At 36.6% G+C, this 24,028-nt stretch overlaps 1 protein-coding gene across 7 annotated transcripts in view; it reads left to right on the plus strand.

Moving 5' to 3' along the window:
• The window catches only part of Mctp1 (multiple C2 and transmembrane domain containing 1), a 516,544-nt gene that overhangs the window by 82,842 nt on the left and 409,674 nt on the right, over positions 1–24,028 (plus strand). The window lies entirely within an intron of this gene.

Raw genomic sequence — 24,028 nt, forward strand, 5'->3', positions numbered from 1 at the left:
CATGACAAGAGAAGCTTGGGAGCCAGGGAACATATCTAACAGACAGCCCACTGTCCTAATTGCTCTTTCCTTTGTGCTGTTATTTAGTGGCACGTATGGTTTTAATCCCAAAACATGCTCTGAATTTAAATACACAATAAGGCTCCATCAGTTACTAAATGTTGCCTGGTAGAACCACTTCATTGAGCGTGATTAATACAAAGATAATTATTTTATTACTGCTATTTGCCATACTAGTCAGTGCCTTTTTAGCGTTCTGTGCAAAATTTAGCTTCCAGTTATTACCATGCCTCAGAACTTCTTCACAGTTGATACCTATGAACTCCCAATTCATGCTTGATTACCCTCAATAATGATTATCTGATGTCAGGGGAATTTAATGAAAGAGATTACGGCCCCACATTCCATAGACAAGGGAAAGCAACTGGGGCTAGGGCCAGCCTGGCCACTGCACCTATATTGGAACAAATACAAAGAATTATCTGTAGTTAAATGTAGAACTCTCAAATTCTGTATGTTGTTCTGACTGAACTTCAGTTAATTATATACAGTGCTTTAGTAAGGAGTTTTACTTCTTCCATCACCCTTCTAAATTTAAAAATGATAAATTTTGACATCTCCAAGGGGAAGAAAAAAATCTTAAAAACTGATGAATGCAAACTCAGGAACAAATTTAAAAGTAATGTCAATGTTAAATTCCAGGAAAGAAAAAGCTATTTTCAGTATATACAAGGAATATTTGGAAACAATACTAGGAAATATGAATGTGCTAGAGTGTATGATTAATAAATATTTATAAAGTTTGCAAATAGCGCCTGTGAAATGAGACCTGTGGTTTCATTTAGATGTGAATCTGTCTCGTTGCCTTCTGAAATATTTACTGTATATGTCTTTGGTTGTGGATTCCAGGAGGACCATGTCTAACTGTATGCATCTGCCAGAATCATGTATCCTTTGGGAGGTCAATAAAAATACTAACTGAAAAGGATTGAAATTCTCCCTATTTTACTTTTTCTTCCAGAGATAGCTTGAGGAGAAATGACACCGGCTGCCTCTTGTACTTTATTGATGATAGTAATTTGGAGATGAAGTGTGTGAAGAGCTTGGGATGTGAGTCAGGAGGGGACAGTTCTGTAGTTTAGATTGAAGAGACAATGAGGATGTGTTTGTTGCCAGATGATCCATCAGCTTAATGCATCTCTGTAATTTTTCATTTTGGTATGACAGCATTTTATAACAAACATTTATAAGTCTGCTCTCTCACTTGTATGACCTTATGTGTCTTGTACATGGCTGCTTCTGAGAGTGTTTGATATTGGATACTTATGATCTGGTTAATTTCCTCTGAACATCTTAGCAAAAACTCATGGAGACATGTCAGTGGGGCCATCTCAGGGGGGACCTTGTCAGGCTTGGGAACCTCACTCTCCTTTGAGCTGGAAAAATGCCAGTACAACACAGGATTAGAGGGCCCATTCCAAGAGAGTTCTCTTGCTATGGGTAGTTGTGGGAAAAGAGCAACCCACAGGATGGAATGGTCCCTTTGTAATTCTCTGGGAAGTCTGGGGATGACATTTCCTGCTCCTTGGAGCAGAGCCCAGGCTTCCTATGGACCAGAGCAAGTATTCCTGGCAACATTAGCAGGGTCTCCAGTTATGCCAACACATGATTACAGAGCCATCTATGAATAGGAAGGGCACTGACACAAGGGCTTTACAAAGTCATGACTATTTTTAGGCAACATTTAGCATATATTTTCTCTTCACTGGAAAAGGAAACCCTATTTATTACTGACTGTCTTAGAGTACTATGAAAAAATGTTTGCATGAAATGCTGTAAGATCAGACAGTTAATTTATTGTGATGTGTTTCCATTTAAACAAGAAGATAATCACTTCTCAGCCTTTTGGCTAAGAGCAAGTGCGAACAAGAAAATAATCTCTTGGTTTATCAAGTCAAAAATATATTAATTTGTGTTCATAGAAATCAAGACAATATTGAATTGTTTCAAAATATTTTCCCTTCATATAGTATAAAAGTATGTGTGTGTGTGGATTTATTAGGTATTAAAAGTATAAGCAGGCTAATGTCAGTCAAAACATTGAGAAAATCTCAGTGTATAACATCCTTTATATGTAAAAATGAATTTCACAAGCGTGTAGAACTTTAAACTCGGATGTTGTATATGGAAGTTGTTGATTGAATGCAGCACTAACATACATGGAAATAGTGGAGTGTAGGCTGTAAATTTTCAGTGGATTATCTCTGTCATTTGCCTTCAACATTTCTGAAAGGATGTTTCACTTATCTTTGAAAAAGTAATCACTGTGAAGAGTTTGGTTGAAGAATGAGACAAATGAAATCTGAAGCAGTCTTAATTCTTTTTTTTTTTTTTGGTATGGGGGATGGAACTCGGGTCCTTGAGCTTGCGAGGCAGGGGGCAGAACCACTGAGCTAAGTCCCCGGCCCTGAAGCAGTCTTAATTCTTATTAACAGCCGAAGACTCTGCTCCGTGGAATTGGACTCACAACTTTGCTTTCCATTTTTCTTTATAACATCTCATAATCCAGCAAGGGTGAAAAAAACAGCTTCTGATCTCTGACTTTGAACCTGAAGGTAGAAGCCCTATTTTAGAGCAAGTGAGAAGGTAAAATGGTGGAGAAGCTAAACTGCCTTGCATTTGAGTTGCCTAATCTTAGTTCTCTAGTACAATAACTGAAAATAAGTGGAACTTTCAAAGTATTTTTCTAACTTTGGACAAGATCCAAATAGTTTGTGCTGATTTAGGCCTACCTAGTCCAACGAGAATATTAATAAGAGAAGCCAATAATCAGTGCAGAACTGTGTTCTTTACATAACAGAAGCCCTCCTTCCAAAACCAGTGGCTTAAATATTTTATGGTTTACTTTTCTCATTAATAAAAGTTTTAGTAGAAAGTAGTTTCTGGCTGAAAGATTTAAGAGTTTAGGTTCTACAAATTTGCTTTTCCTCTCCTTTATGGTTTTCTTATAGTTATAAGAAGCTGCCCAGTGTCCAACATTACATACATATTCCAATAAGAAAAGAAAGGGGTGGGGAGAGAGAAGGGCTCATGTTAGTTGAATATCGTACTTTTTTTATAGTAACTGGACAATCCACTTTTAATCTCATGAGCCAGAATTGTGTGCTCTTTCCTCTTTGGTAGAGAAGCTGATTATTATTTTCTAGAAGAAAACATTGTGACCCCCTCCCCCCCATTTATATGCTCTTAAGAAGGAAGACTAAAAGGTTTGCAGATTTTTCTATCACAAAAATCTGTCATTAATGTCACCCTGTAATACCCCAACCTACCCATGTTTTTGTATTTACATTTACATCATATTAAAGAAGTGAGAAATAATAAATCAGTTAAATGAACTGATCAGGCAGGATCTTATGGAGGAAGTGAGACTTAAGAATGGATCTTGAGCTTTAGCTATGTTTTGTAAAAGAAGGTGAGGTAGGAATTCCAAGCAAAAGTAAAGAAGGGATAAAGCCTCAAGATGGAAATGATCATGGTCCAGCTGGGTGTATGGTTATGTTATTGGCAAAGAGAAAATTAGAATACAGGACTTGCATGAACTGAGATGCTTGGGACAATCTTATAGTTACTTGTTTTTAAAGTAGAACAGAAGAAGAGAGCTATGCTGGATACTCAAAATTGATTATTACATGGAGGATGCCTGGAGTAATCCAAATTAAGCCCAAGAAAAGCTCTCAAATTTAGAGGTTTTTGGGGTTTTTTTGGTACCAAGGATTCAAATTTAGAGTTTTAGTGTTTAAACCTTATTGTCTGGAAAGAATAGGAAAAGAAACTCATCTCTGAATTTTGCTCCCATCCATGGCTGTTTTTTTTCTCATCAATAGTATTTATTATTCATGTGAACAGCTTTACAGCAGAGGTATCACTCAATTTGTTTAGCATATACTCATTTATAGCTAATTTTGAATGGCACACTATTTATGTATTTTAAGTGACTTGAGTTCCATGGAGAATGATACTCCTTTAAAAACATGGGATATTTGGAAAATTAATGAACAAGAAGAACTTTTTACAAGTTGGAATTCTAGCAACCTCTGCTTACTAAAACTCTGCTAATATTGTTTTATATCTGGTCTTTTGTTGTTATCAAATCATTACTGTTCACATCAGAAAATTCTCTTAAGATGATCAAAAGTAATCAGCTGACAGGAAATACTGCTATTCCCTGGTTTTTCACTAGCCCACCTACCATAGAGGCCCACAATTCATCAGCCTGGCAGGTTTCTCATAGCTTTTTTATACTTTTTTGTACAAAGAGAATATCTCTGCATGGTTGATTATGACATAGTAGACATTTCACTTTTATAACAAGTAATACAAAGGCTAATACTTTGAAAATGAAATGCTGGGAAGTGTTTTTAAGACCTTAAAGTAGTAGCTCATAAAGGTGTGGGTGGCTTTTCTAATTAGTTGTGTCAGAACACAATATATGTTACACCACAAAACTAGCTCTGCTTCAAGCATCCATGGCTGTTTAATACATAGTCTCCATTTCTATACCTCATCTTACTTGAGGCTGTCATAGAATTTTCTAAGTCTTTAGGTGATTCATTTTTCATTGCCTACCTAAAACATAGGAAGTTTTTTGTGTTTGTAGCAAATTAAGTTGAATTTCCTACTCATCAACACTTGGGAATGGCCTCACCCCATGGCTCCTGCCAAAGGGTCAAGCATAAGCTGCCACATTGGTTTCTTTGGACATGCCTTTTCCAGACTAGCTCAGTCAGAAGATGCTCACTCATAGCAGGCGATATGAGCCAAATATATTATCTTTTGAGAATTTAAGTGAAGGGTCCCAGAAAGTCTTAATTTAGCTGTCAGTAACAAAACCACCAGGCCATGGGAAAATAGAGTCACTGACAGGTAAAGCTATGAGCAGACCAAGTAATGGGAGGGAGCCATCATTGAGGTATAATCAAAGGAAACTGTTCTGTATGGAGAAAGGTGCAAGGATAAGCAAATAGGAAAGCATCACCCCAGAGAAACTGAAGTGTGGCAGATACGGTAGAGTGTCAAATCGATCGGCTTTGGGATCCATTCTGTGGATGGTGGAGCACACGTCTGAGTGTTCTTGTGGGTCGTGGAAGTGTGACTTTGGGTACTATCAATGGACCGTGGTCCAATTCCTGGATGGGACTGTTCCTTGATCTGCTTCTCGGTCATTATGAACAAAGCATCTTCGTTTTGTCATAATAGTTTGGCCTTGGAGCTAGCTGACCATGTACTGAATCTCCTGCAACCTTGAGCTAAATTAAACTGTTGTGCCAAGCGAGCTGATAAATCACCAAACACTGGGACCAGCAACAAAGGTAAACTGAAAGGAGTTTATTCATGTGCGTGGACTCCACTCCCTAAGCGAAGTGAAGCCCCGAAGCAGGGGACAGTACAGGTTTATAGGTAACTCAAACAAAGAAGTTCAGGGAGAGGCCACTATGTCCTTCAGCCAGCTGTGAAATATCTTTCATAACCCGGTTCTTTTTCATCCCACCTGTCTTGCCAAGATAGGGCCTTCTGTGGCTACAGGGTTCAGTGGTTACAGGGAGGCACCGGGCGCCATCTGTTCCCGGGGAGCAATAAAGCATGTTTACAGAAGCAGAGCAAGTGGCTCTCTTGTGGGGAATTCCAGCACTCTATAAGGGGAGGGGTGTGAGGGGAGTTCATTTCCAGGCCAAGATGGCCTTTCTTAGGTTCACTTTGGTCTCACATAAACCTCTCTTTTTTTTTAAGTTGTGGCTGTAGAGCAGTGTGTTCCTGAAACAGAAAAGCTGACAGAAGTTTTTAGTTTCTAGCTGACAGATTTCCAGTTCCCAGTGGTTTGGTTGGACTTTGCCTTTCTTTCCATGAAAATCGACAATGTCCTTTCAGTTAATTTTCTTCACCTGGTTTATTACAACCAGTTGTGTTCTTTCTCACACAAGTAGAAATATATTTAAATAATGGTTTTTAATTTCCTACACTCTGAATGAGATTATAGTAAATAGGGGAAGCCCTATAAAACCAGTGTAATCACATTCCAACTATCTTACTTTTGCTTGGTGAACATAATTACATTTGAAAATAAATACAGGATTGAGAGTGCTATCTTTTAAAAATGAAAGTCTATTTTATCTCTGAAATTAGTGCAGGTTGCCTTAATCTTCTCCTGTTTCCTGATTAATCCTATTAAAACTAACACTGTATCCAATCATGGATCTGTAATAACAAATGATAGGAAAGATATAAGTGTCCTTTTCACATTTTTATTGGGAAACCCAGAATGTTCTCTAAGACCCAGTCAGAACAGTGTTTAACAAAAAGGATACAACCTCATGGCCTTTTTGCATCTTCCCTATTCTTTTGAGACTCTTGGTCTTGCCACAGATATCACAATCACCTCCTTGATCTGTTGAGTGAAAATCACTGATTGAGCCAACCTTGACCTTTGAGGGGCATGACACTGGCTCAGTGATGCTGCAGAAAACGCTCCGGATACCAGAGAAGACATCACAGTGGCTCAGTTCAAGCCGCTGATTGAGATGAGGAATGAAGCTGAGGCCATGTTGGCCAAAGGAATGCCATCATCAGCGGCATATAATTTTGTCTTGTGAAAGTAAAGAAGTTTAGAAGAAAAGGACTTGTTTGAATCCTGGCTAGTTGAGGATATATCCTCCATCAGCGGGTTTGAATGTTCTCTGTGATAATCCATACCTGTGTTGAGTCACGTATGTTTGGAAAGGTGAGGTGGGTAGGATATTGCAGGAGTGGATCAGAACCTCCAGTGTCTTATGCCTTAACACAGTGGTGGGGCTTTATTTCCTGGGACAAAAGAGACTGAGGAAGGATGATGAGAGGTTCTAGGGATACCCTTGGATTGGACAAAGAACATCTGGAGGTCATAGCTCAGCAAGATGGGAAATATATGAGAGAATGAAATGAATTTAGGAGATGAGAATTCAAAGGACAAGAAGAATCCTCCTTTCTCACATAACCTCTTCCTTTTCCCTTTTCCCATTGTAATCTGCTTGTTTTACTAAAGAGTGATGAAGAGTCATTGTGTGCTGAGCACCGGCTACAACCCAGGCTACCCCTGTCCAATTTGTGATCAGTCCTCCTAATAGTCCTGAGCAGATGAGATGATTCTGTGTAGCAAAGTGGTCTTTGGAGATCTAATTAGTATGAGCTTCCAACACATCAATGAAAATTAACCCTGGTGACTGGGGAATAAGAAAAAGTCTAGTTATGAGAAGGAATTAAAAATAACACATGCATAAGTTATCACTTACTGTGAATGAGCATATTTATTTTTGATAATTCATACTGAATTTAACTTTTTTCTTTTCCAAGTATTTTTTCCAAACAGAGGCAGAGATAGAATGAATTTCTGAAAATCTGATTGGTTGAAGAATTCTTACACTAATGAATACTAGTAAACCTTAGATTCAGAGCTTTACAGAAATCGTCAGTTATATATTACATGTTTTTCAGAAATCCAGTCAGTTTCTGCATCCTGGAGTACTGGATGTTGGTAATTAGGTTTGTGCTAACTTTCATCAAGTAATGTGTGGTGCTCCTTTACATGTAATATGAGTGGTTTATTTGATTACAGTAATTAATAGTTCAGTCTGTTTTCTTTGAGAAGAAAAAATATTAGCTTGGAGGAATAAATTTTTGCCTCAGTAGTGTACAAATCATTTCTTTTAGGGATATCTGATCTATCATTGTACCCAATTTGTGTTATAATGTGCTTTGACAAATTAGTGGAGTGTTTTGATGAAAATTAAACTTTATTGTACTAGGCATGTTATTGTATGATAATTATCTGCCTTAGATGTAATATGTAATATAAAATAGTACCAGTGTTAGTTCATTATTTACACATTTATGGTTTTTATTTCCTTTGATTTCATTTACTGTTCTAAAATAATCATAGAAAATTAATGTGCTTTTTTGAATTACCCATCCAAGAAAATATATTTTTATGTCAGAGAGCATATATTTTGGTAATCTAATTAGCACTGAGATAAATTTATGAGTAATATGGTTATGTATGTTTGGATTTTGTTGTTTGTTTTTTTCAAAATAGGGTCCTACTGGGCCCTATCCAGGCTGGCCTTGAATTCAACATGGAAGCCATGTTGGTCTTAAACACATAACGATACTCCTACTTCAGTACTGAGATTTCAGGCGTGCACCATCACACCTGGCTTGGGTTTTTTTAAAATAAGAAAATGAGAATGACAACCTGTAACCCTATAGATAAGGGGGGAGAAAGAAAAGCAATCCTGTATATCTGTCAAGCCTTGGATATGAGAATCTCATTACATGAAATTCTTACTAATGAACTTGATAAAACTGCTTTGAAATATATAATGGTTTGATGTTCAATTAGCTAGGCTGTAAAACAAAAGCCTGTAATCAGTACCAATACAAACCTGAGTATTTTTGTTGAAGCTCTTTTGATGAGATACTCTTAAAATTAAAAAACTCACCCATTTAATATATTAAAAAGCTGGTTTAATAAATAAGAAGAATGGGAACTTAGATTTATTTTGAAAAATAAATATTAATCCTGGAGTCTTCTTCATTGGTGATTCCTTCACTGATGCAGTCCAGTGATGGATGGATGGAGTGAGTTGGTGAGACACTCTCTTCCTGCCTGGGTGCTTCCTCCTCCCAGCTATCCACAGTCCTGCCCACCCACCAACTGCTCCGCATTCTGCAGCTCTGTGCAGACACACCTGTCCTCACTGTTCACACCCAGGCTGTTAGATGCTATGTCTCTCCATCCTGATAGAGTTCCTCCATACCATCGTGCAATGTATGTGTTCTTTCCTCTCTCTCTTCACCACCCATGTGGAGTCCTTGAAGACTGAGCCATGATTTGCTCATTGCTGTCTTCCCAGGTGGTGGCACTGTGCTCAGGAAGAGCCTAGTGGTTAAGGATGTAGGTGTCAGATGGATCTATGTTCAAATTTCATTTCTGCCACTTTCCACCTCTGTGTATTCTTGGAATAAGTTGCTTAAAACATCATGACCTCAGTTTATAGAACTCTCTTCCTTAAAAGAGTGTATGGGTAGAATTAATTTTAATATCTGCATGCTTGGTACAGTACAAACTGTGGAATGACAACAATGGCTGTTAATAATATTAACTTATAATATAGTTTAAGAAGAAAAACTACTAAGGCTAAGTAAAGGAAGGTTATATATTATAAAAATGTAATCCAAATGTCCCAATATCTGTGCATTTATTCATCCTAGACTTAGCACAGTGCAAAATATAGGTAGGGCTCCAAGATATTTGTCTGCTCAGGTACTTGAAAACTTGGCAAGGAGAATAGCATTTACCTTTTTTTTCTTTTTTTAAATATATATATATTTTTTGGTACTTGGGATTGAACTCAAGATCTTGCACTTGTGAGGCAGGTGTGGCGCCACCCAGCTAAATCCCCGGCCGAGCACTATTGAGAGTAATGAAAATATCCATGAATGAGCAGCATACTAACTTCAGTGGTCTCTATTTTGCCTGGTGTAGATATTTCAAAAAAGGTGAGGAACCACATATAAAGAAAAAAAATTGGACATTTTAAAAGCACAGCATCGTGGCTAGTTTTATCTTCCTGAGAACATGTGCTTACTAAAATAAGTCTTGGAGAACATTTAAAAACTGGTAATGTATTAGAGAAAGCTCATTAATCCTCCTCTGGGAATGAACACAAGTCATTCTTCTGTACATATGAAATACTTATTCTTTCCAACAAGAGTTACTTTGCTACTGTTTACACCTGATCTAGGAACTACTGCTTATCTCTCGCTTTAGTCATTTTTATGTCCCTTCCCTTCCATTTATTTCATAGATTCTGAGCTGTCCCAGTGCTGTATTGACTACACATTTGGATTCAAACCACACCTTTTAGAGTGTATGGCTGTCAGATTGGTACTCAGTGTACTGTCTGCTCGTGCAACCCTTTCTGCTTCCTCCTTTTCTTCTCTGATTTTATGTGCATCCTTTAATTTCCTCTTTCCTGCTGGAAAAATACAGATCACAAGCAGATGCCCTTTCTCCATTTATACTGTCCAAGACTTCCATTTCCTAGGCCACTCATCTTAGGTGAAGACACATCTCTTTGCCTTCTGCCACAACAGTGTCTGTCTGTATCTCTCCTTTTAAAAATAGATGTTGAAGTATTATATTTTCTTTCTGAAAAAATAATTTTTGTGTTCACACCCCTCTGAGCCCCTGTGGGTGGTGGTACGTAGAAAGAAGATATTGCCATCTTCAGTCATGTTGACTCTGGGGCAAAACTTGAGATTGGGTGAGGCTCTCATGTCCCAATCTTTTCTGGAATTGTCATAAGCAAGAACCTGTTCTGTGTCATCCATCTTTCTGACTCTTTGGCACTGAATTTAGGATGTGCTGTGAATGTCGACTGTCCTGGTGCCATCATCTGCACTTTGGTTGCCGGGCATCCTCTATCTCAGAGTTAAGGCCTTTGGGACTTGGCTACCCTTTACATATTACTTCTCCTATTGGTGCCAAATTAACCAACCTGCTTTTCTATTTTGATCCGTCTCTGAAAGCTTCCCAGCAGTTTCTTGTGACTATGTCTCGGCCCCAGTCTTAAAACCTTCAAGATTCGCCTTTCTCTTCCATCCTTATTTGATCAGTACAGACCGGGGCCAGGTCTGGTTTTGTGGGTGCTAGGCTGTGTGTTTGGGGGATTTGACTTCATGCCATCCACTTGTTGCCCCAGGTCTCAGCCCAGATTTGAAGCAGGTGGTTTGGTTGGCTTTTCCTCTTGGGCAGGTTCTGGTCTAGACACTGTCCTGGGCGTGGGGTTCTGGGGTTCTCCTTTCTTCCCAGTGGAGGTCTTAAGAGTCATTGTTTCCCCTGTGACATTAGTTGAACAACTACATCGAACAGTGGTTATACATAACTCTGAATATCTGCATCTATTTGGGAAAGCTTGAAAACAAATCTTAGGAGAGAAACTTCTAATCATGGAAAGTCAGTGAGGTAAATATTTTTAAGACGTATCTTATTTTTGTCTCAACTCACATCTGGTAGTTACTACCACATCTTAAGATATGCCCTGCTTTCCCCTTTTCTTTCCCTGTTTTTATGTTCCTGTCCTGGTGGCAGATGGTTTCTCCATTCAGGAGAGAGCAAACCAATCTGCCTGTGTTTGAATCGTCCTTTGGCCACTTATGAATGTACAGCTTTGTGTAGTTTTGAGGAAAAGCCACGACCACTCAAGCTAAACTCATTTACAGAACAAGTGAACAGTCCTTTGCTGGCTTCCCGTCTGGCACCAGCAGAGCCACCTTGTACTGGAAAGCTCATCAGCAAGTAGCCACCCAGGCCCTCAAGATGTTGCTGCTGATGTGGAAAAATAGGAAGGAAATATCACTGGGCCCGTGTGGCCCCTACACACACACAGTTATGGTGCTCGTACATTCTCTGCTATTCTTTAAAGGCCCCACAGAAGGCCTGAAAACTGCAAATATGTAAGCTAAAATAAATCTGTTTGATTTGATGGAAGTCATTTTGAATTCTTTTATAAGATATATAAAGATATTTGTGATCTTCTGTTAATTTTTACTAAAACTGAAACTTAACCCTTTGATCTTCAGTATATATTTTTGTATTCTACCTGTTGCCTAAAGGAGATGTGGATAAAGTTATGACCACAACACATGCACAATAAAAACAAAAAATTATTATTGGGAAAGAAAACAAATTTTATCCAAAGGAGGCTAATTGATTATGTAATGAACAGTTGATTTACTTGACTTTTAGCTTTCTGACAGCCAATGGGAAATGGAAATAGGCTAAATTATCAAAATCATAAAGACAAAAAAAAGGTCAATTTCTTAATTCCTATATTATGAATATGGTTATATACTTGTCTACCTCACATTAAAAAATTTACTAACACCACAAGGACCAGAGTTCGATCCCCAGTACCAAAAAAAAAAAAAAAAAAAAAATTTACTAACACAAAGCAAATGTTTTATACTACATTTATATATATATATATATTTTTTTTTTTCCCATTAAGTTTATTGGTACATTTTCGGTATAAAATACAGTTACATTCATCATTGGAATCTTGTACATGAGTATCTTGATTCTTATTTCTTTCCCCTTCCCCTGCCCTCCCTTCACCCCCTCCACCCTTCCCTATTTGCAAAGACTTTGTTTCCATTTTTTTCCTTTTCTCATATTTTTTCTTTTCCCTTCTTTCCTTTCCCCTACCCCTCCCACTTCCCCTACTCCTTTAGACCTTTTCTTCCTGTTACACAATATCAATTGTACATTTTTAAAATTACAATATCAAAATAGGAGACCTAGGAGGTTTGAGAATTCACAAACTAGCTTAAAGTTATGTAATTATATAGGACTTAATTCCTTTGTGTTCGGCAGAGTCTAGTTTCACATCATTATTGTACTAGTAAAAATGAATATAAATGTTAATTTTCAGCTACATTGGAATTTTGAAGATTTCAGATTTTAGATCCAAAGAATAATTTTATTTCTTTTTGGTGGCTTATTTTGTCAAAACTAAAATAAATTCTGAAAATTTATCAACATCCATATGGTAACTTTATCTTTTCTATCATATCTTTTCAGATTGATATCAAGTGACACATATATGAAACAGGATTTCTTTTTGGGTACATTCATTCATTCATTTGATGTTGTGAATAGTCTTTTTAGATGATAGAGAAGGAAATATTTTTATTCATATTTTGTAAGGAAACCAGGAAGCAGGCAACTAGTAACTGAGGTGCATTTCTGGTTTCAATAACTTAATTCTTTCCTGGATTCCAGAATGGAATTGGAAATGAACACTTTAGGGGATTTGGCCCCATGTTTACCTGGCAGGAGACTAAAAAATTAAAAGCTGTAAAAATTAAATGTCTAGTAAAGAAGCTTTAGCAAAAAAGAATACATGAAGAGATTAGTACGCTGCTTTTGATAATGCAGAATTGAGTCTTTAAATCAGATAACTGACCCCAGAATAATTTAATGTTTATCTTTAAATGTAGCATCTCAGAGATCTTTTCCTCGTGCCTTAAATTTTTTCTTTTATTTATTTATTTTAACAATTAATTTGACAATGTAACTTCCTGCAAGCAAATTGGATATTCTTAGAGCATGGCCATCAGAATCAGTGCAAATCCCAGAAGGCATAAATGCTAGGGAGCTGTTGCATCCTTACCAGATTTTCCTTTCAGGTTTCAGTGTGCCGCTGCAGAGTTTGTCTTAGAAACATTCTCCATTGCTTTAAAAATGCAGCAGGGTTGGGGCAGTTGAAGGCCATTAATAAGAAGGCTGATAGCTTCATCTTCTAAGCTCACTTTCTTTGGAATATGCTTCATTCTCCTTGCATATTTCTGACTCCTGCCAAGCATAGATATTCAAATCACCAGTCAGTATTTTTCAGGTCATTTAATCTCCTGACCTACTTGTTCATTCTCTGTAAATGCACAGAAATCAAAAGTGCACAGTCAGCGGAGGGCATGCTAACTCAGTATGTTCCTGAACTGATAAGCTCCTTTTATTTACTTCAACCTTATAGATAACACTAATTAAGATATATGGAAAATGCAAATTATATTCGAAGCAAACCCTAAATCACCATTAACAGTATCTCGCTGAAGGCCATGGAGCTCTCACTTCCCTACATATTCTGTGGTGTAAAGAGATGAAAAGAGAGAAGGGAGGCTTTGCCTTTCCCTGATTTGTTGGCTTTTTCCTTAGTGTCCAGAGTTTCCTTGACTGCTGTACCCTGCTCTTTAAAGCTACCTGATTGGAATTTAAGAATTTTGCACTGGGCCCTCACAGAAATTTCCTTGCTTCCAGTTTTAGTATCCTAGCCTCCTCTCTGTCCAGGCTGACACTTTTCAAAGAAAATGTATAACTGACTGAAATAGCATTTACATATAATTAAAAGCACAAGATTTCAAGTGTACACTTTGATGAGTTTCATACACATGTGCACTGTAACCACATCAAGATGTGAACCCTTCTGTCATCCCCAAAGCCCCTGACCTCCTTTGCAGTCACTCACTGTCCCCCTTTCTCTCAGGTACCACTGCATGACTGTGTAAAGAACCAAACTTTATGTTCTAGTAAAACTTGGTTTGGAGACAACGGTAGTTTCACATGCAGTCGTAAGATACTGTAATGGAGAGATTCCATGTGCCTTTTATTCAATGTTGTCCAATGGTAATATCATGCAAAATTATGCTAGCATTTCATATTAATATGGTCCATTGAACTTATTCAGGATTCCTGGTTTTATATGTACTCATGTGTTTGTGTGTGTGTGTCTGTTCAGTTCTAAGCAACTCTCAACTTGACTGAGCCGTAGTACCCAGACACCTGGTCAGATACCATTCTGGATGTTTCTGTGAATATGTTTTTTGGGTGAGATTAACATTCAAATCAGTAGCTTTTGAGTAAAGCGCATTACTCTCCCTAATGTGAGTGGACCCCTCCAATCAGTCTAAGCCCTGAATAGAACAAAAACTGACCTCCCCGATCAAGAAGGAATTCTGCCAGCAGACTACGTTTCGAGTCTTCCCTGGGTCTGCAGTCTGCCCACACCTCATCCTTAACAAATCGTGAACTTGTTAAACCTCCAATTCCTTAAAATAAGTCTCTCCCTCTCCAGATATGGAAAGTAAACACACACACACACACACACACACACACACACACACCCTGTATTCTTTTTCTAAAGAGATCTAACACCCACAATATATATGTATTATGTATATATATTTTCTTTCTTCATATACATATGTATGTGAATGTATATATATTATAGTTACAGATATTCCTTTTTATTCATTAGGTTTATTGGTACATATTAAGTATACAATATGATGATATTCATCATTGCGAATTTGTACCTTTACAGGATATATCTTGATTCTTATTTTTTTTCCTCATTCCCCTGCCTCCCTTCAACCCCTCCACCCCTCCCTGTTTACAAAGACTGCTTTCATTTTTCTCTTTTCTCATATTTATTCCTTTCCATTTATTTTTAATAAAAGATCTTTGGAGACAGTCTTTATGTTACTCCTTATTATGTTCCACAACCTATACATCAGTGCTGGGAATATACAATAAATGCATTTTTTAAAAAAACACTAAATTTGAACATTTGAAAAAACAGTTTTTAAGCCCTTTGCCATCCATTAGCTCATTTGATACTCTCAAGGATACAATAAGATCTATAAATAGGAAGTGCCACTATTTCACAGAGAAGAAATGTGGACCCCAAAGTACTGACTCTGATTTTGGTGTTAGAACCGAGTTTCTTGACTCTTAGCCCATCATTTGTCTATTGTCTATTGATGTCCTGATAGCAGTCCTGGAAAGCTGAAGAGTAATATAAATGTCAGGTTTTTCTGGCCTTGGGTTTGAGAAGAACTTCTTTTAATTTTTCTTCCTTGGAGGCTGAGTCAAGCTTGCTGGGGTAGTGTGTGGTGGCATCCTGCAGCATCTTGGCTAGTACCAGTGGGTGGGCCCTCATCAGCCTGTCTTGAACAACCCCTGTTTATGTGAAGGAAAGGTGGCTACTGAAAGGCATTTCCCCTTACACTTAAGATGCAATTGTACTGACCATCTGAACCTAGGCAGAAGCTATTTCAAGCAGTCATTACCAAAACCCAAAGCTGTCCTGGAGAAAGCTTTAGCATTTGATTTGAAAGTGGATTTTTTTTTACAGGACTCAGGTTTTGGGGTTTTCCTTCTTGCTTGGAGGATGACTTACTTTGGAGGTTCTTGTATTTCCTTCCATTTGCTAAATGTCCTTCTATTTTCTTCTCAGTTGAAAAGATAGCTTCATGAAGGAATAGAGGTGAAGGGTACCACTATTTGTTGAAACAGATGCTAATCAGCTGCATTGAATGGAAAACAAACTGAGTTTAAGAACATGAATTTGCTTTAAAGCTTCTTGTGCCATTTTCTACATGTTTGCTTTTCTTCAAGGCAGTAAGCATTCGAAGCTATACCTGTTCACTTAAACTTGCCAGACAATAATGAAATGTGTAGAAAGGCATGGGGAGCTAGAGACAAGCCATGCACTTGCATTTCACATTGAAGGATGAATTGCAATCTCACAGGATAATTTTCATTTGCAATTTTTACCTTTGAAAACTTGATTTAAAAGTACAACACGAGTTCCATTTTTTTTCTCATATCTAAAGAAAAACTGTTTTCTTCTTGTCTTTTCCTTAGTGTAACTAGAAGTATTTACCTAAGCATATGTCTTGTATCATTCTCTGGTCACTTGCCAAAAGCTTAGTAGTTGTTCCAATAACAAAATAAATGTTGAACTAAGGAAGATAGGGAAACACAATGGGAGAAATTAAAGTACGGAAAACATTATGCTACTTGGAAAATATAAATAGTTTTAAAATACCCAAATAAAATACAAGAAATTAGTAACTATCTTGTTGATTTGTAGAAACTTTTAGAATAATTACCATTAGTAATTAAAAATTTATTGAGTGCTTATTTTGTGTCAGCCTATGCCATAAAATAATCCACAGAGTCCATGTACTAACCCTCTGAAGCAGTCTCAGAATAGTTCCCATTTTACATATGAGTTATGTGAAGCAAGGGAGATGAAATAATTTGCCTAAAACCACACTGCTAATAAGTAATGGAACAAAGATTCCAACAGGAAGGCAATATTCTCTAGATTAAATATTGTTGAGCATGGCTACATCAAACGCTGACGTGATTTTGTTGTTGCTTACCACATTGATACTTTTTCAAGCGGGACTGTATGGAAACAGTTGTTTTGAAGTTGTGCTACACAATTTCTGGGTAAATTTAATGAAGCTTTCGATTTCTAAATTCAATGGTTGAATATGATATTTAAAATTTTTTACAAGTCTATTGATTATAGTGTAGCACTTTAAAAAATGTATTTATTAGCCTCAAACATTTGATCAAAATAATTCATGTATGCATATTGAATGGTCAAATAATGATAGATGTTTAAAATAAAAAGCTATAAATCTCTTCCTATCTTTTCTCAGATTCACCATATCTCCTTTACAATAAGGAGTTTTCCTCTCTCATGTTGTCTCTGCATTCTTTAACCATATCTCGATTAAATTTTCATTTAATGGATATTCAGTGTTTTTAGTTTTATGGCTGTGTAAATATATTTCACAGTTGAGTTGTGGCTAATTTTCTTTCAAGTGTAACTTGGTTTACCTGAAAAATTTTTTTTGTTTTTCATTTTCTTTGAATCTATACTAGGTCTTTACACACTCTGCAGTAGCTCCATAGTTTTTTACATGATCAAATTTGTCACATATATTGCTTATACGTTTTTTTCTTCTAGGAAACATTCTTCTGGAACCTTCCATTTTCTGGCTTCTATTTGGATTAATTGCTCCTGATGTTTTGTGAACCCTTGTCATCCAGGACCTTCTCTCTACTGGTGTTCTGGAAATTCCAATTTCTTCTCTCTTATGTTGGATCCCCTGTTTTATGGAGTCCATGTCTAGCTCTTTCTTGGTTTACTTCTTTGTGTTGGTGGAACAATCCTGTAATAGTTTTTACAGAAAAGTTATATAAGACAGAAATGATCTGTTAATTTTCATATACAATACTGAACTATCTCTAATAATCTCTAATATATTGTACCATTTGATTAATAGCTTTAGGCTAATTTCTTTTAAAATTTGAAGTTTTATTCTTTTAACTTGTGATTTCTAATATTTCTTTGAATTCAAACCATTCTGTTTCTTTGTCAATGGCCAGTTTTTACTCTTGAATTTAGGATCTTTTTTTTATCCCTGATTTTGAAATTTCAAGATAATGAGCATTGATTTTTAAAAATATGCTGAATGCTTAAATATGCTGGATGCTATTTCATGTGATATTTGTTCCTCAGTTTGGGAATGTTGGTTTTCTTATTTTAGTCCTGTGGTCGAGGCAGAATAGAAAAAACAAAGACAGGCATAAAGGACACAGGGTGCATGATAATTTCAAAATTATACTTAAAACTGCAATTTCAGGACATAAAGTTTCCAAAGATGATAATACCTGTTTCATTCCTAAGCCTGTTATTTTTCCCCAGGCAACTCACTCCAAAATTTTGTAAGAATCTTAAAAGACACAATAAACCTGTAAACTGGGCTTCGGATTTTCTTCCAGTACTACAGATCCACAAATTCCACATAATTCCATCCACCAGACTCATAAACACTCTCAACCCCAGACCAATATGCTTCACCCCTCAGGCATCCATATTCCTTTCTGAGTATATGTACTTCTTTGATTTTGCTTAATAATTCTGCGGGTCTCATTGATGCATAAGAAATGAAATGCTTTTCTGTGATGAAAACTGGTTAACCTACTGCATGGGGTAGGGCCATCTAGTTATGGGTGCCATCTCATCTTTGAGGGGACCTCCTTGGACCTCACCCACTGACATAGTGATCTCTGTTTTCTTTTTAGAATAATCATTTACTCATTCACCAAGTAGTTATGCTCCTCCTCTCTGTCAGACATTGTAAACCATGCTAGTGGTGACAGCAGTAATAGGACATTAACCTGATGGAGCCATTTAGTCAGGTACTGGGCCTTCTTGATTATTTATTTATTTATTTATATTTTGTTTTTCCTATAGTCCTTCTTTTTAACTGCTTCCAAAAGGCTTTCCCTTCTAGTTACATACTTAATTTATTTTTAAATTCAGTTCTTTTATTCTTAATTTCCAATTACTTTCTTGTTCTCTAATGCCTTTTTCTAGAATCCTGTTTTTGTTTCGTATGGCTTTTTGAAAAATTGTTATTTTAAAAATTACTCTCTGTTATCTGCATAGTCTTTATGTATCCTAGTTCCTTTGCGTTTCATTTTGGACCCTTTCGTGTTGGTGGCTTTCCTTAAATGCCTAATGTTCCTTGTGTTCATATATTAGTTAAGCACTAAAGTGCTTATTAGGTACTCTGCTTGCATATGTGAGTTTATATTCTGGTAAACTACTCTCTAGGTCAATTATATAGCCAGAAGGCAAAGGGGAGGAGAGGATGGATTTGAGCATGGATATAACTGTTAAGATTCAGAGTGTAGCAAGCCTGTGTACCAAGGTAAGCAGTTTAAACTTTAATCTGTACATTCTGAGAATCTAAATGACAGTCATATTTGAGGCAAGTCTTTTGTAGTCATTCACTTTAGTCCTAGGATATTAATTTCCTACCTTTCTTCTAGTCTCTCATATTTTTTCAGGCTATGATGATTATATTTTACATTTAGGGATGAAACACTAGTCTTTGGCTTCTATTTGTCATATCCATTGCCAGTGTAATTTACCTGTTGCATTCTGAATATAAGCATCAAGTAAAAATGCTAGCCATTCTTGTTGTTGTTATTGCTGTCCCAGGGAATCACTGAGTTCAAACATATTGTAATCATAGGTAACCTCATTGACTCTAACATGAACCAGTCAATAATGTGAACTTCCAGGTTTTTTAGTAACTATTCCTTTGGTGATGTGTCTTTTTTCCCCTGAGGATATATGGAAGGAAGGCACACAATACCACAAGAGACACCATAATTCTTCACTTGCTTCCTCATTCATTCAGCAAATATGTATTGTGGGTATTATTAACCATGCACCACTGAAAAGAAAAATTTACGTCTTGGTATATCTCTGCAGTGCTTCAGTAGTGCCAGGCATCAACCTGGCACCAAGTAAACATTTTTTATAAAGAATATGATCACTCATCTATGCCTGTCAAGAAGTCCAGGGGTTTTCTGGCACTTTGATAGTTTAGTAGTGTAGAATACTCAGTAAAGCTACCACTACAAGAAGAAGCCCTTAAAGTAATACAAATTGTGAGTATCTTTTGATAATTACTCGGGCTAAGTGACAATGGACTCGTAAGATTTAGCTCTTAAGTGTTTGCATGCAAAACACACTTACTCGCATTTTTATTGCTTTGCTATTGGAGAGGATTGTTTTGCTGTAAAGAGCTAAATGTATAGGTGCACCTGTTTGGAGCATTTAAGCTCTTAGGAAAGAAGAAAAATGAGAGAGAAATTCAGTGACATAGAGAAAAGTAAACACATTAAGTCCATTTTCTCCTTAGGGGAAATGTGTGAAAAGCTAGGTCTCCAGCAGTCTGAGCAATTTCCACCTCTGTACAGGAGGAGAGCTTGCTGTTAGTGGTACAGAGAGCAAGAGGTAACCTTTTGTCATTTCAAATATGCTGGGAGAGTGCTTTAATAAAGACCGTTTAGAGAATAGCTTATCAATAGTGGCCACAGAGTTGATATCACTGCCCACAGGGACTGAATCTGGCAGTAAAATGCTAACAGTAAGATTATAGAAACCTTGATCAGAAGCCCAGTTACACTGGAAGGAGGTGTTTACACGGTCATTACGAGTCCCAAGTGGGTGGCAGGTCTAACAGCAAGTCAGGTGCAAAGTTCTGCACCAACTGGGAATCAATGGGTAGAGGTCCAAGAGGGACAAAGACACAGACAACAGCCAGACAAAATTCAGAATGTGCAGTATTGTAAATCTCTTTGTTTGAGTTCAGATCAGAACTGAAGAAAGGAACTGAGTCTCAGAGTTGGAAACATGGAAACTCACAGGTCAGTATAACATAGATCATGGTTCTCTTTCTGATTGAGTTTTCAAGCAGCCCTTAGGAAGAAGTGCTACATCTCAGAGTAAAGTGAGAGTTTGGCTACTGCAAGTCTTTGCAGCAAATAGCCAGATCTTCTGAAGATTCTGTAATTATTGCGTGTGTTTCTTTTTAATGTATACATCGTGTTTGAATTCCTCAAAGCATTCTCAACTATGAACTTGATTTTCATGGTAGACCTTTGCTATAGATTGGTAGAGATATATAATCACAATTTACCAGGAATTTACTAAGGTAACAGTTCCACACAAAATCATCAACTAGGCCAACTATGTTTCCACTACTTACTAAATATCATGTACTGTGTGTGACTACTAATATAGAAAGGAGAGATCCCAAATATATTCGGTGGTTTCTTTCTCCATTGGATAAAATAAAATGGTATAAGATGATTATTGTACCTATTTCCTTTAATTCCATACTCAGGTACTGATGATTAACTTTTCACCAAAATATTAGCTCTGCTTTTCTTTATTCAGAGTTGTCTCTGGAGAAGTGATTAAAAGAATTACATTTCTCTGTCCCTGTTGAATCTTGGTAGGACCCTATGACTACTCTCAATAATGACTTGCGAATGGGAACAATATCATTTCTGGACTGAAGCATTTAAAAAGTAGATATGCTTTACTGTTGGTGTTTGTCAGCTAGTGATTCTTTACTATCATTTAATTAAATCCCTTCCTTTTATAAAGAGTGAATCAAGGCCTAAAAAGTTATGAATATGTCCCCAAACCACACAGCTGATTAACACTACAAATCCCACTCACAGGATTTTTCTTACGTGTTCATTTCTTTGTTGTATAATGGAAATGCCTATTCTGGAAGCAAACTGAGGGAAAAAAGACCAGATTCTATTTCACCATTAAAAGAACAACATCGATGTTTAATTGCTTTTAAGAAAAGAACAGAACTTCCCAGTGATATGACACGTCTCTCTGATAAGGGTCAAATCAAAAAAATGTCAAGACACTTAAGTGGTTTACTGAATATGCACTATTGTGCAACCCCTGTTAAACAGTCCTTTTTGTAATGATAATGTCTTACAGACATTTCCTTTGAAACTGGAGGGATTTTGTCAGCAAGATCAAGCAAAAGAGCATTTGGACTGCTTTCATAATAAAGGATGGCTTTATTTATTTATTTATTTTTTTCTCACTTTATAAGATATCCCTTGGTTTATTTTAACTTAACCCTTGTGAATACTTCACAAAAATACACATACAGAAGCAAATAAAACTATACAGTCCGACTAAATATCCAGCCCAGCAGATACAAGTAGTGAGAAGTTCAAAGATGGGTAAGTTGTATAAGTGGCTGATGAGGTTTCTGCATAATCAAAGGGGTACAAAAATCAACTTTGAATTAAAAAGCATTCTAGTTTTTTTAAAAAAACAAATGGCTGAAAGGGTAACATGCACTGATCAGTACAGTGACCAATATTTACTGAATTCAAACTATTTACTGTTGTAAACATTTAACAAAAGCATTGAAATCTAAATACAATCTTTGACAATTCCAACAAAATAAGTAGTGTGTTTAAAAAATAAAGCTGATGAACAATAGATCCATTCTATATATTTTCTTTCAACAGTTCCAGAATGAGAAATAGCACAGTATTTTTAAAAAGTATATAGCAAAGATTGTTCCTATTGTAATGACAAACCCTGGAAACTGTAAACACAGTTGTTGAACAGTCAAATGGTCATATTCCTAGTCAGGAAAGTGTTACAGTGAGAACAGTCTACAGTTCAGTTATCCTTAGTTGTCCACAGAGAAAGCTTTTACTTGTCAGTTGGTTTCATAGTAAGGATGGCTTTTTAATGTCAGACTAGAGCCAATCAGGAAACATCAGCACATAGTAATTCTGATGCTGGGACCACGTGGATTTAACAGACAGTATCTGTCTAACCCTAAAGGTCACAGTATATGTCTCTTGACAACTGAGGTCTTCTTCATTCAGCAGTTACTGATCCTTTACGCAGTGACAGGCACTATACCTGGCCTTGGCACAATCAGAGCTTTTCTGACTCTTCTGAACTATATTCAATCTTCAACTCCTTATAAATAAATACAAAATTAAAATGGTATAAAATAGTCATTAAAGGCTGGTATTTTAGATAGATTCATGTAAAAAGGGAGCATAATTTGATTTGTCAGTTTTAAAAACTCTTACTTAAGAGCCAATAATTAAGATTCAGAAGGTCTGGATCACATGGACTTGTTCAAGGAGTAAAAACAATATTCCTAATATTTCTTTCCAATGTAGGCTATCTTTTGGATGACACATAGCCTTAAGTCCTAGTTCCTGCCAATATTGTTCCTTTGTTGAGTGGAGCCAGAAAATGGTGCCAAATGATGCTGCAGATTTTTATGTAAATCTTTGGGGAGAAGCACAAAGTGAAGTCATGTTCAAACTTGACAGATTAATGGGGTTAGTGACACAGAATCTCATTGTTACAGAATGAAGTAGGTTGTTATAGAAGCTGGGAGAAATGAAAGTAATCCAAAATTTTCCTTGCTACCAAAATGATGTTTGCAGCTTGCACAGTTTCACATTGGACCTTGGCATTCCATTAATATTCTGGCAGAAATGTCTCATAGCAGCACAAGGAGTCTTTCTGGAATAATCATTTTTTAAAAAAATAGTTTGAGGAAATTTTGCTGACATAATATATTTTATAGGTGGAGCCTCATGTGAGGTTGTTTGACTGTTTGCCTCATAGCCCATAAATAAACTGAAAGAGGAAGTCACTTTGTTTTTATTTTTATTTAATAGTCTCATTCCTCCCGTGGCTTTCTTCTCATATAATTTAAGGCCAACAAAGAAGTGTTAAAAAATCCTGTCAAGTAATTGCTTCATTTTTTCTCGAATATATGTTTGTATTATCTTCTGTTAAATTAAAAGACAACCCTCTTTTCCAAAGAAATATAAATCTGTTTGTAATGAGATAGATATACGGATGTAGATAAATGACATAGTTTACATGTTCATCATGTAGCATCACATTAGCAACATCATTTATCTTCCTCCAAAATATTATTTTAGCCTGCTTCCTACTTACTGCACACATAGTAGTGGAAAACTCCCTGCATACTAAAGAATCCAATCCTAAATGCCTGCTACAGACTTCTGACCTCCAAGTCCACATTGCCACCTGTCTATTTAGCATCTCAATGAGTGCTTCAAAGTTAACAACTTCCAAAATGACTGAAGTATCTTTCCTACAAAATGACTTTAGTTCTTGAGTTCTTCTGTGCCTCACCATATTCCTCTCTCTATAGGTGTAGAACAGAG

The sequence above is a fragment of the Heterocephalus glaber genome, unplaced genomic scaffold, assembly GCF_053883595.1.
Source record: "Heterocephalus glaber isolate CG9 unplaced genomic scaffold, H.glaber_assembly_v1.0 deba00001465, whole genome shotgun sequence".
NCBI lineage: Eukaryota > Metazoa > Chordata > Mammalia > Rodentia > Bathyergidae > Heterocephalus > Heterocephalus glaber.